The sequence below is a fragment of the Saccoglossus kowalevskii genome, chromosome 7, assembly GCF_978046115.1.
Source record: "Saccoglossus kowalevskii chromosome 7, keSacKowa6.1, whole genome shotgun sequence".
NCBI lineage: Eukaryota > Metazoa > Hemichordata > Enteropneusta > Harrimaniidae > Saccoglossus > Saccoglossus kowalevskii.
The window spans coordinates 23,615,881-23,629,972 of record NC_140647.1 but is presented as its reverse complement, the minus strand read 5'-3'; positions in this window follow the sequence as shown (position 1 = coordinate 23,629,972).

Here is a 14,092-nt window from a genome sequence, read left to right as displayed (position 1 = left end):
TGTAAACCCACCAGTCCGTCAAATCAAATCAAATCCCCTCACCAGTAGAATTATGTGCCAGTATGTATCAGTATATAATTAGATGCATATGTATTTACTTGTATTTGGCTAATACAAGTAAATACACACCGTAGAAATAAATGGTAAATACATCAGAAATAAACCATGTATTTATAGTAAGTATTTACCTGTATTCACAATGTAATCACCATGTATTTACAAGAGTGCAATTACAGGTGAATAAAGGTATGAATACAGGAAATGTATTTCCGTTTCCTGTTTTCATGTGTATAATCCTGTATCTACCTGTATTTACCAAAAATACAGGCTTTAATAAATGTCTGTACTTAACAATATTTTCGCTATTTCACGTAGTGTGAAGAAAGATAAAAACTTGATGATACACTGTGCACACAACTTTGCCAGGATTCTTATTCCATCAGATACCAGTACGCAATTTATGTTTAGCACCGAGTGACTTTGGCATGAATACAGGACAGAAAACCCAGAAAACTAAACATAAGAATGCAGAAGTTGAAAGACCCGCCCTTCTCACTCAGGAACTTTAGGGGTAGTTATGCTTGTACAAAGATTTCAAATTACCCCCCCCCCCAAATGTGGGAAGACCATTACATTTATAAACTCTGGCCCTTATTGACAACACAATTAAATGAAAAAAAGCACTAAAAATATACTGCCACCCACTTAGAAAGGGATTTAAATACCCAATTACCCATTTCTGATCTGAGGCACAGAAACATGGGGTAGTAACGGCATATAGAGCGACCCCCCTGGGATATTAAGTAACACATATGATAGTTAGATAGGATTTAGTTGTTGAGAAGGAAAGAACAATGATTTTCATTTAACAAAAAATAAATAACTTCTATATGATGCAATGCAATCTTAATTGTGGAATATATGTTTGAAACGCAACCTGGACTCTTGATACCAATTGAAATTCCTACGACTTTACACACAGTCATGTTTTACGCAAGTCCGTGAATGCAGCATAATCATAAAGCTTACCCATGCACCTTGATATATGCATACTTAAATGTGCCCTGTCAACATGCCTTGTACAACACATTGACAAAAACAGTTGACGGAAGAAGTTAAATTCTGCGCGCATGCATTTTAAATTAAACTTACCCATAATTAATAGATCTTCTAACAGAAGTTGAATGTGCCTCAAAACGAACAGCGGTGCCCAGTCATATAGAGTGAATCGACAATCTACCAGACCAAGTGGTCATTGCAGCCAAACTATTTGCGAACAATAATTAATTGTACAGGTCAATGGAATCTATCTTTGTTTACCATAAATTACGAAAGACTTGAATACATTATCTGCTTGAACAAATACATGGTTGATTGAATCAACGCTGAGAGTTATGTATGTATCTCAATAATACAAGACAGAATCATCAAAAGTGGCTGATAATGTGCCTTGTTCAATTCACGCCATAGTCAAATATAGCATAATTTCTATCAGTTATGATTTCAACTAACCCCAGACTGTAAATAGGAAATAATCAGCATCTTCTGAAAAAATGGCTTTTAATTGTGAGAAAACAGACTCAAATATTGAACATTATCATTTCCTTTGATAAAGAGAAAAGTCAGCAAAACCAGGATAATGGACTACCATCTACACTGGTTTGCTCGAACGAGCATCAATGTCATCCAGACAATTACCATTCCTGTGCGATGTGGTGGAACTTTACACTATTCAAGCAATAACCCCGACGTGTCACTCTATATAATAAATGAGTAAACACAATACAGGGAACCTGGATATGATTTTATAAATGGCCGCTGTATGTATCGTTCAACACCCGTCCCATAGTCTCGTACAGAGTACGTTATTTGTATTCACAAAAATTGTTTGACACTGTGTAAGCTATTGCTTTTGAAAGGGCACAAGCGGCGGCACGAGATTTTGCATAGAAGAGTGAGATCTGCTTATCATACATCGCGCCGAAGGCGCAACCTTACTAGGGGGTCCTGGGCATGCTCCTCCACTTTTGTAATCTAAACCCTCTGAAACGCTATTTACTGCATTTTGAGGGGCAAATCTTGCTGACCAAAGGGTTTGAGCTTTATCTTAGAGGGGCACCGCCATTGGAGGGGTACCCACAGAACTCACAATGGACAGGGGGTTCTTTCAGTTCTAGAATGGGATAGACAAGACAATAGTTCTGGAAGAGAAATACACATACACCAAAATATCAAGTTAAAGTTCCTGGCTTTAATACCTCCCAAAATAATTACAGAAACAAAGCACAGAAACATACAATGAACAAATTCACTAAAATAAGGGATTGCTTAGCAATGCCGAATAAATACAGGAGTATTGTTTGCAGAGGAACGATGTTATTCTGGAGGGCACCACTGACAGCAGCATAACGCAGAGCAGTTCATACAAGTCTCACAGAATGATGTTTGATGCCTGTATCACTTGTCTAACAATATTGCAGAACACACACAGGGTACATAGTAAAATGATGGACACGAACTGTCCTCAGTGTAGCCTAAATGCCCAAGATTCAGGGACACCACCTGGGTTTCCACATGAGCCAATCAGAATGTGATCTTGCTAGTATCTGTCTTACGTAGATAAGTCAGTAGATCATAAACATCTTTTGTTATTCAAATAGCAGCACACCTTGTCGATTCCAATTGTTTTTTCAAAGTTAGAAACACCCTTTTTATGTAAATCTCAAGCACACCTGGTAGATTCAAATTGTCTTTTCAATGTGGTTAACAAGTATGACCTGTCAATCACCTATATGACAGTTATCACACGGCAATGCACACCGTTTCTTCCCATGATACCATGCACACTTATATTTGCAGGTTTTTACGGTAATATGGCGTAACATAGAATGAAGTATGGCCCCCTCATTAAGACTGAACGGAGTACATTTTCAGTCCAATAATCAGCATCAACTACTAATAAATTTACATTTCTCAAAATTGCAATACTAAGCATTCTCAATCCTGTCTAAATAGTTATATTATCTTTACCTTTAATTGCTATAATGCGGTAGCTAAAAGATTGTAAATATAGGCCCCACCGCATTACCCTACTGTTTACTTCTCGTGCCATATGGATATTGGTGACATTTATTGGTATTCCAAAATCACTACCAAACACTTTTTTTTCAATTAAAGAATAAGAATTTATGGCTATCGTATGCCACTGAGAAATTTGCGATAGTATCCAGCCAGTTTCAGATCTGGCTGCATGCTGTATAGCTTCTATTTTATCTTGCAATACTTGCGAAATGCCGTCACCAACTGGTGACCAATAAACTCTAAATTAGTAAAACCAAAGAAACACTTTGAAGGTCTTGCGGTTAATCCTGCCTTCCTTAAATGAGCAAAAACGTCCTGTACAATCTGTACATGCTCTTCCCAAGGTTATGAATAAATTAAATTGTCATCAATTAAATTCTCAACTTTGCCTTTAAGACCTACTAACAAAATATGCATCATATGGGAAAAAGAGGCTGGTGTATTCACAAACCCAAACGGCATGCGTCAAAACTGAAATAAACCGTCAGACCATCATTTCTTTATTTCTTTAGCTCCCTCACCCATGGGGATTTGCCAGTACCCTTTGGTTAAAACAATTTTGGTGAAGTACATGTAACGTATTGACACCCCGTATAACAATGCGCGAATAGTAGGGAGCAAGTAAGACTAGATACAACACAGTTCAATGCTAAAGTACAAGTGATTTACTTATAGCAATGGCCGTGATTCATACGCCAGATGACAGGAACCATGATGACACCAACAGATACGATGTTTACATATCAGATAACAAAATTATATCTCACTTTATCTTAATAAAAGTTTAAAACATTTCGCATTTCAGTATCTAGAGTCTGCATTGTTCCAAACTCAACTCATGGTTGTTCTCTGTATACTAAATCTGGAGGCTTATTCTGCTCTATCACAATGACTTAAGTACTTCCTAAGTTGCTAATTATCTACACTATCTGTCTGTCACTTTATTTCACTTTTCCTATCCCAAGTATTTTTGGGGATTGCGTTGTCTTGTCAAGTCTCTCCTTTCTAGTGTTGGAAGTTTACCATCAGCAATGTGTGATTGTGCTGTCCCGGGGGATAACATTGGTACAGGAGCAATATCATCTTCATCCTCAGTGTTGGCAGTATCTCTATCGCTACTGCTGTGTCCAATTTCAAATTTCATTGATTTGAAGAATGACAAATTGTGCCTCTCATGTCAATAATATCTGTATATCATCTGGATTCTTTGGTTTAGGAACGACAACAATTAGCAATATCCATGGTGTTGCTTCGTCGACCTTTTCGATTATGTTGACGGCTTCCATTTCTGCAATTTTCTTTTCGACTTTTTCATGAATATGAAACGGTATGCGATGATGCAGTTGGACTACAGGCTGAGCAGTCTCGTCAATTCGTAGCTTTCCTTGGGAATCTGTCATTTTGCCTAGGCCTGTGAATAAATCATCGTATTCTCTCACTAGCTTTAATTATTTGTATGAGTCCCAAATCTTCTGCTGTCTGAAAACTATTCCCCGAAATTACCGTTTCGCTTGATGACATGATGATCAAGAAATTAATTTTCTTACCATGATTTGTGATGTCAGCTGTTGGAAACTTTGCCTTGGTTGCGTGAATAGTTTCCGTGCGTATACCAAATACGTATAACGCTTGGTCGGTGTCTTGGCTGGACTCACTACTCGAATATATGTCAGCGTCCACTCGCCTTATCGATTATTTTGGTTTGCAGTCATTGTTTGGTTTGAATCTTCTTTCCCGGCATAGTAGATAAGTAGAGCTCATTGTCTCTTATGACTTGTGACGTTACAAGTGACCATGAGGATTTGAAATCCTTCGAACCATTCGTCTTACCTTTTCCCACAGGTACGTGGTTCTATGTGGACTTGGAATGGTTCATAGTGAGGGATGCTTTTGGACGCAATGAGTTCCTGAATCCGTCGTCGCCAATGATACAATGTTTACATATCAGATAACAACATTACAGTACTCACTCTTTTTTAATCGCGAAAATAGGTACTGCACCAAACACTGTAATGCAATTGATTTTGCGAAAATCAATGTAAAACCAAACAATGGGTGGGGCATAATGTAAATTTGATGGTTCAATCACACCTATCTCTAACATATGCTCTTAAACCCTGACCTCACTATATCCGTCATTGCGATTGATAAAGGTTTGATTGACCTAACTTGTTCAGATGTTACCAATTTAATATCATATTCGCCAATTTTAGACTCTCCAGAACAATCAGTGAGAAAATCAGGAAATTCTCTCATAACTCCATCAGTCTCTCTATGTTAGCATGATAAACTTTAACCTTGCTATTCGCGTCTATTCTGTAATTCATCATACCAACTCTCTCCTTAATTACATATGGCAACTACCATTACATCAACAACTTCAGGTCAGTGGGAAGTAACACTAACACTTTATCACCAGGTTGGAACTTCCTATCCCTGGCCTACCTATCATAATAATTTTAGCTAACTCAGCAAATCAAGGACATACTGATATGTAGTTTTAACCTCCGGAGTAGTGGCCTCCTTTGTCCACAACTCTCTTAAAATCATTATTGGGCCCCTTGCAGTTCTACCATAAAGAAGATCAAAAGGTAAAAACCTTAAACTCTATTGAAGTGCTTCACTCTAGACAAACAGTACTTGACACATTAGTTTCAACATACTTTTCAAAGTAGCATTAAACCGCTCACCCAAACCATTACATGCTTGCTGATATGGAGTAGTTACTAACTGTTTAATAGACATCACTCTACTCACTTCTTTCATAATGTCAGATGCAAACTGTGTCCCTAAATATGTTAAAACCTGTTTAGGTACACCAACCCTACTATATATACTGACTTATGCATGACCAGCCACTTAATTTTCCTTAACACTACAGCTTCAGGGTACTGTGAAACATCGTCTGCAATAGTTTAAAATATACCTATGACACCTCTCAGTCGCTGGAATGATCAGACCAATCAGATCCATAGCTATCATTTGAAATGGAATTACAATCAAGGGCATGTCGCCTAATGATACCTTGCTAACTCGACCCTTAGGATTGGTCTTCTTCTATCTAATAACAACATCCTGCACCCCAGGCCAATAAAACTGAGTTGCTATTCTATCTGTCGTCTTCTAGCACCTAGATGACCTGCCATAACTGATTCATGAGCAGGTGCTTGATCATGGTAACACAATGGTACAACTAATTGTGAACACACACGTCCTCTATCCACATTAGGTGACTGAATATCCCTTTACATAAGACTCTTGTGCATCAAAAACCTTGCCCGATTACTACGACCTGTGGTCAACTCCTCACCTGTACTCACTAACTTCCTAACACGCTCTAATGTTGATTCAGACTGCTGTGCCTCTCGCACTGCACCTACAGAAATAGGTTTCTTGCCACCATTATAATCAACCTCACTATGCAATTCCTTAAACTCAGGAACTATAAGCCTATGTAATGGCTTTCTCTCAGCTGACTTCTGAGCCCTAGTCTGTACAACCTATACAACATCAACACTATAATCCTGACTGGAATCAATGAAGGGTTCACAACTACTCCCACTAACTCAAGGCTCACTTATTTCAACACCTGAAAAACAACCTTCATCCATATAGGATACACTAGCCTGACTACGAGTAGAAGTACAACTTTCATTACCTAAGGGAACACCAGTCTCAATAACTGAAGGATAACAACCTTCACCACCAGAAGTCCCATCACTAGATGAAGTAGTATGTTCACCACCCAAGGGCGTCACCATGCCTACCCCAGGAGCTAAACCTAGCTTCAAATCAAAATCGGGATTCTTGGGCCCCCTAGCTGCACTAATATAACCAATAATAAGGTCATACACTGGGGTTCTTATACACAGTGCCTCGACCTCACCAACATAAAAGGGTGTATCTATATATAGTCTGGGTATACTCGGGCTTTCCGATATGTACCATCCATCATTACACAAGTACAACGCTCCCCAGTCAATTGACTATTCTCTACCAACTCTCTACGTACTACACCCACTATTACGAAGGACCTCTACTCCTCATGGCCACATTTCAACTCACCCCAGTAAACATGGATGCCTACCTGCATCTGTAACTTCATGAACTACACAAGTAGCACTGATTCCTGTGGATCATTACTGTTCTGATCACATGTCAACATGGCAGCTGACTTAACCTGAGGCTTGGAACTTTCATAAACCTTAGGACAACAGACAGCAGAGTGATTTGGTCACCACAAGTATAACAGCCTGACTTTGACTTTGACTGGCTAAATCGACCTGGTCTATTACTGATTTTTCTGATTACCGCTTTGAAACTGGTTAGAATTCAGATTTCTATCACCTGTCTGTCTACGTGCATCTCTAAACTTATCAGCCAAGCCAGCATTTATTTAACTTACTTGGGTGACCTATAAAAAATAGACAACAAAAAGTACTCATCAACTGATCTCTCATCACTAAGTCCTTAGCTCCTTCAGAACACGTATCAACTTCAGACAGTTCTACCCATAGGTCAAAATAACTACTTAATCTAGCTACAAATTGCGAAATGCTCTTACTACGTTCTGCCCTGGTATGAAATATTTTTCTATAACCTTCTCAATTTATATCATAACACTTCAAGAAAGCTGCCTTTACAACATTGTAATCAATGGACTCCGCTGCAGACAATGCAGAAAACACATACAAAGCCTGCCTGTCAATAAAGCACTAACATTCATAACCCAACTATCAAGCAGCCATTTCTGAGTTGTAGCAAATCGCTCGAACCTTAAATTAAATGCATCCATTTCGTCCATAGTCTAATCGAACAATGGTATATTTGGGCCCTTAGAACTAACAATAGACTTAGCCAACTGTTCTATGCCTTTATTTTGACCATCTGCCTCTACACACAACCTCAACACTTGAAGTTCATGCTGTTTTACTTTCTCTTTCTCTATCTCTATTGCCTCAAATTTCAACCTTTCAGTCTCACGTTCAGCCTCACGTTTGGCTTATCTCTCACCCCTCTCCTCACGCTCTTTTTCGCTATTCTCATGATCTCTCTCTTCGCACGCTCTGCCCTAACAAATTGAGTCAGACTGCCCCTCATATCCCAATTCTCTACCTAACTCTTATCCATGTCATGGAAGTGTAATTCAAGTTCCAGTAGTATTGAATAACGCAATGCAAGCGAAAAACAAGAAGAGTACGCGAGAAACCAGTTTACGTAAGTGGATACAAATATAATAAAATGATAATTTACTTGTATTAAACCAACCAATTATTTAAGAGCTCCCATTTGCGATACTGATCTTGTTCATTTCCTTTCCATTTAAACGCATTTACAGAAGGGACTGCAGCATATCTTCTATAACTATTAATATATTATTTGAACAGTAAAATGAAATGGTTCAAAATAAGATTGTCGTCATTTAAAATATCTATAATTGTATTTACTTTATTATACTATATTTGTTGAATAATACTACACCCTACCTGCAATGCATTCCATAATTTCAATGACAGTCGACTAAAATGTGTTCAATTGTTTTATTATACGATTGGCAGAGCTAATACGATGGAGAATTCACAAGGTTACATTCAAATAATTTTGCGTTGACTGATAAGTATTTATTTGGAACTGAAAAGCTCTTATAGCTGAAGCTATAGTTATCAATGGTTGGAGTCTCAACAATATCCTTGCATGGCAATTTATAAACGTTTTGACTTGTAATTTAATGAAAAGGGAAAATTAATGTTTATCAACAAAAATGTTACACATGCGCGGCGCGACGACTACCGCTTGCATTAAATCTTTTCACCATAATCAACGAATGTATGTCTGTTTCTATGAATTATACTTTTCCATTCCCTTGGAATAGCATCTATTATGCCCTGAATTTGGAAGAACTCTACTTGAGAAATACTCTTGGTATTCTATAGACTGATTGTTTCTAACGAATAGATATGAAGAGATAGGGGGTCTTGTCGAACTCCTCTGTCCACTTCAAAATAACCAGTTGAGATACCATGAATCTTGACACAAGCAGTAACATCTTTATAAAACACCATTTTTATGAATGATTCACGAAAGTTAAAACTCTTTAGGACTTCAATAATAAACCTATGGTCGACCGAATCAAAATCCTTGTGGAAATCTAGATACACTAGAACACCTGATAAATCATTCTGTTTAGAATACCACATACGACTAAGAACTGTTCGCATAGCGTCCCCAATATAACGAACTTTTATAAATGCACATTGGTCTGGATGAATTATAAAAGGCAAGACATTTAAGCATTTGAAATAGCTTTGGATGCAATTTTAACGTCTACACACTTTTATTTTACCTCCGCATCTAACTAGGGTGTGTTATCAAAAACAGTTCAGCATTACTACTATAGTAATCAATTGGCTTAACAGCATAACGTGTAGAATAGAATTATTCAATACAGTTATTAATCTTATATTACTAATTTCATTTCCATCAACATCCAAACGCCTCACTGTTGACCGTGTTTTATTTGTTCTTTCTAAACACCGAAAATACCTATTACCCTTTCCCCCCATCTTATACCTGGACCTGATTATTAACCCACAAGTTTCTTCATTCAAAATATTTTCAAACTGTAATTTCAAATCAATGTAAAGTGCCATATAATTCTCATCATTTATATTTGATTGCAAATCTTTAATTTATTTCTCCAGTTCAAGTAATCGTTTACGTTTGATTTTGGCTGTATTCATTGTATAGGAAACTGTTAATCTCCTAATCTTATATTTCATAAATTCACATTTATGACTCAGTTGGTTAACAAAGTCCTTATCAAGACACAAACTATTATTATACTTTCAGAATGATGTGCCGCGTTTACCTAAAGAATTGCCACTCAAATGTAAAAAATAAGGGCATGATATCCACCAATCTTACATTATCCTGTAGGAAGTCTGGGATAATCCAATAATCCAGACGGCTTGTAATGACTGGTGATCTCTGCCGCCAAGTATATCGTTTTCAGTTGGGATTATTAACCCTCTATAAATCAATCAAATTCAGTACTGCTAGCTTTTCATTCACATTATTCAATATGTTTTTGTTGAATCTCAAACTTCCTCCTTGTCTTTCCTCCTCCTTAAACACAGATTGAAATCACCCCTCAAAATAACTGCTTTATCCCCAATCTTAGAGCAAACTTGATTGAAAAGTGTATTTTATCAACTGGACGTTTGGGTGCATAAAAATTACAACGAATTGCGTTAATACCCTGAATTGTAACATCCATACTAATAAGCCTTTCATTATTATCTCTAAATGCGTCATGCACCATGATATCCAAAGATCTTTTAATCATACCACCCCCTACCATAAATAACTCCATGAGAATAAAAAATATTACCCTTACAATTTCTGCACAATTTCATGTGTACTGTACAATGATAACATCACTACCATTTAGTTTTAACCAATGAAATTTTTTTTTCTTATTGCCTCGCACATTTAAAGACAGGAGCTTAAACGAAAAACTATCCATTGCTACCCACTTTATCAGTTTCAAATCTAATTGCAAGTATGCACAAAGACAGTACAGCGGAAGTATCAACCGGACCGACGACGGCGTACTGTCTGAGTGCATACTTTGAGGTATCCTCGTAATAACCTTATTATTATACATCTTTTCCTTTCAAGGACACACCATGTGAATGCCGAAATCCTAAAAGTTTAGAACAGAATCAGAAAAACATTTTTGTGTGGAGTCCGGTCAAACCCTGATGACAGCCATGTTTGTTTTTATTATGCATAGTTAAACTAATTTTGACCTTTCACACTGATATCTAAAGTATTCATTATTCCATTTCAATAAAACTTGGTACATAGATGCTCTAGGACAATGTACAAACCTGAATAGTTTTGGGTTAGCATCTGTTCATATTATTTCCATAATTAGCATAATAATTTATAATTTGTTGGTTCTAATCACATTTCAATGAAACTTGATACATATATTGTCGGTTACATTGTGCAGACATTATTAGTTTTACACTCAAATCTGTTCATATTAATTACCTGATTTGCATAATTAGTTTTCGGCTTTGCCATCAATATCTCAAGTACAAGTAATTAACTTTGTTTCCAATACTCGCAGCACACTCCCATATTGCACATTTAATAACGACTAGATTTGTGAACACGACGTGTGAGCCACACAGAATGTACTCGCCCAGACTCAAACATTACTACAGCCAACGAACACTTATGATATAAGATAAGTTGCACACAGACATAACAATTCATTTGCTGGGGTAGATCGTGGATGTGGAAGGTAATTGTCACACTCCAGTGATCTATGCCACATTGTCTACATGGGCTCTAAAGAGTATTGTGATTGCATGTGCAAATTCCTACATCACACGGCAGCATATACTGCGAAAATGCATGACCAAAGACTTCTGTGTGATTTATTGGTATCCTAAAAATAGAGCCGCCTTTGATCATATGTTGGCAGCAAGCTATTACAAATCATAAAACACGTTCATTTCCTAATACATCTAATACACAAACCAACATGTAACCCTGCTAAAGTTGGGTTGACCTTCCCAATAGCAACCCCGGCATCGACATTCTCCGGATCGGATGACATCGGGTTTTTGGTGTCATCAAAAGTCTCATTCATACTTTGATATTAATATTAGAATACATTTGAAAAAGCTGTCACATAAAATATTCATGGATTATTGCATTTTTAGTTATCAGTGGTTAATAAAGATAAATTTATTTACAGTATGGGATATATTCGATTAACACAAGAATGTAGTCCCATTTCGCAAAACATCTGTATTCATATCTATCCTACCGATTTCATGCCCAGGAGACTATGAGAGCAAAGTGCAAAATGCATTAGAATGTAACCTACAATGTTATGTTGAGTTCTGCTTACATTATGGTTGATTGGTCAATGAATGTTTCATAAACAAATTTAAACTTTTACAAATAATAATAGGTAATAAAATTAATAATAATAATAATAATAATAATAACAATCTTTATCTTACTGAAATGAATGACTCTAAGCTACAGTGAAACTGCAACTGCGACTATCTCCATATTACAAACTATGTGCTTGCCGGTAAGATAATGTTACGGTATTTCATGGTATGCAATGCTGTGTGTATTGATGGATGGGACTTCTCGTTGTAGCCCTGTGGAAAGATTTCGTTTAGCAGGAGTAGTCTACGATGTCCACCAATAGGGCTGCTACATTTACAAATCACAAAATTCCTTCTATTTTTCCCACACGCAAAGACTAGAGCATTCCCCCACAAACAAACAAAAGGTTGTATATCGCTTTTTTGCACTTACACGAAAACTTTACTTTCATCCATATAATGTCAGTTCATAGCAAGAGTTTTATGCTTCCAGAGGTGTCGAGTTCAAAGCAGAAACATAGTCATCCTGATATATTGCCCTCTTTAAATGATCATCTTGTGCTGTAAAGGTTGGAATTTCTTGTAGTGAATTTCCTTTGCAAAAAACGTCTTTCTGGTAATGCCAATATCAGTGCAGGCACTTGTTCTTTCACGCATATTCCGATCACCTGTACATGTGTTCCCTGTTGCTCATTTATAGTTTTCTTTCCATGCCCAAGAAAGGTTGACACAAAATGTAAGTGTATGTTGTATTGGGAGGACATGTGAGTGTCAGGTATTAAAAATTTCTCACGGTACCAAGTTCAACTTGGTCTGATAGTGTCTGGGTTTCCTAACATCAGAAAGTTGATGTCATCTTGTGGTTTGCAAATGACGTTCTCATCATATATGTAACTACCAGTTCCTTGCCCTGCTCATGAATTGATTCAATGATGACCTTTGCATTGTAACTAAACAGTATATCTTGATCATATCTACATGCAAAACGTTCTGCAAGTTTTATGGTATAATGAGAACGTGACTATGTTTTGCCTTCGCTGTACTCTTTAGGCTTTCTACTGAATATCTATTCCATACAAGATCTAAGCATCTAACTCTCTAAGCATCTAAATCTAAAATTTCTAAACTCATCGAGCACTGTTACTAGCGAACATACATCATCTTAACTGCATACTCTGTGTTATAAATAAAGCATGTAAACCATATAAAGTATGCAAATATTCCTACCAAATTGGCAGCATGCAAATCTTCCTACCAAATTGGCAGCATGCAAATCTTCTTACCAAATTGGCAGCGGGTATTCTCAATTTACCAACCTCTCTTGAAACCTCTTGCCCAAACACTATCCGACGACAAAGGGCTTATGGTTCAACAGCTAACCGCACCATCACATTTTATACAGACAATGTCCCTTTTTTGTTGGTATTGTTCCTTCCTTGTGTATACAATGTAAAGACACCAGCAATAAATTCTTGTAGAGCAGCTCAATATTTATTTGGTAACTCAAATTCTGCTGTTCTGATACTGTTTATTTTATATAATAAAATATGTTTTCGATCTACTGACTTGCCTAAGTGAGACAGCTGCTAACAAAATCACATTCTGATTGGCTCATGTGAAAACTCAGGTGGTGTCTCTGAATCTGGGTCATTTATGTCTATAAATTGGATAGACTAGACCCATTTCTACTGAGTACTATGTGTGTTCCTGCTGCGATATTGTGAGACAAGTGATACAGGCTTCAATCATCATTGTGTGAGACTTGTATGAACTGTTCTGCGATATCCTGCTTCCAGCCATTGACTGTTGTCCATTATTACATCCTGGAACTGTGAGTTATCACCAATGCACTCTTCCCTAGGCAATCTCCTATTTTAGTAAACTTATTCATTGTATTTGTCTGTGCTTTATTTCGTATATTTATTTAGAGAGGTGTTAAAGCCAAGAGGTTTAACTCGATATGTTGGTGTATGTGTATTTCATTTACAGTACTATTGTCTTGTCTGCCCCATTTTAGCAGTGAAAGAACCCAGTGTGAATTCTGTAGGTGGCCCTCTCAATTGCGATAAGCAGGCCTTACACTGTGACAGTGG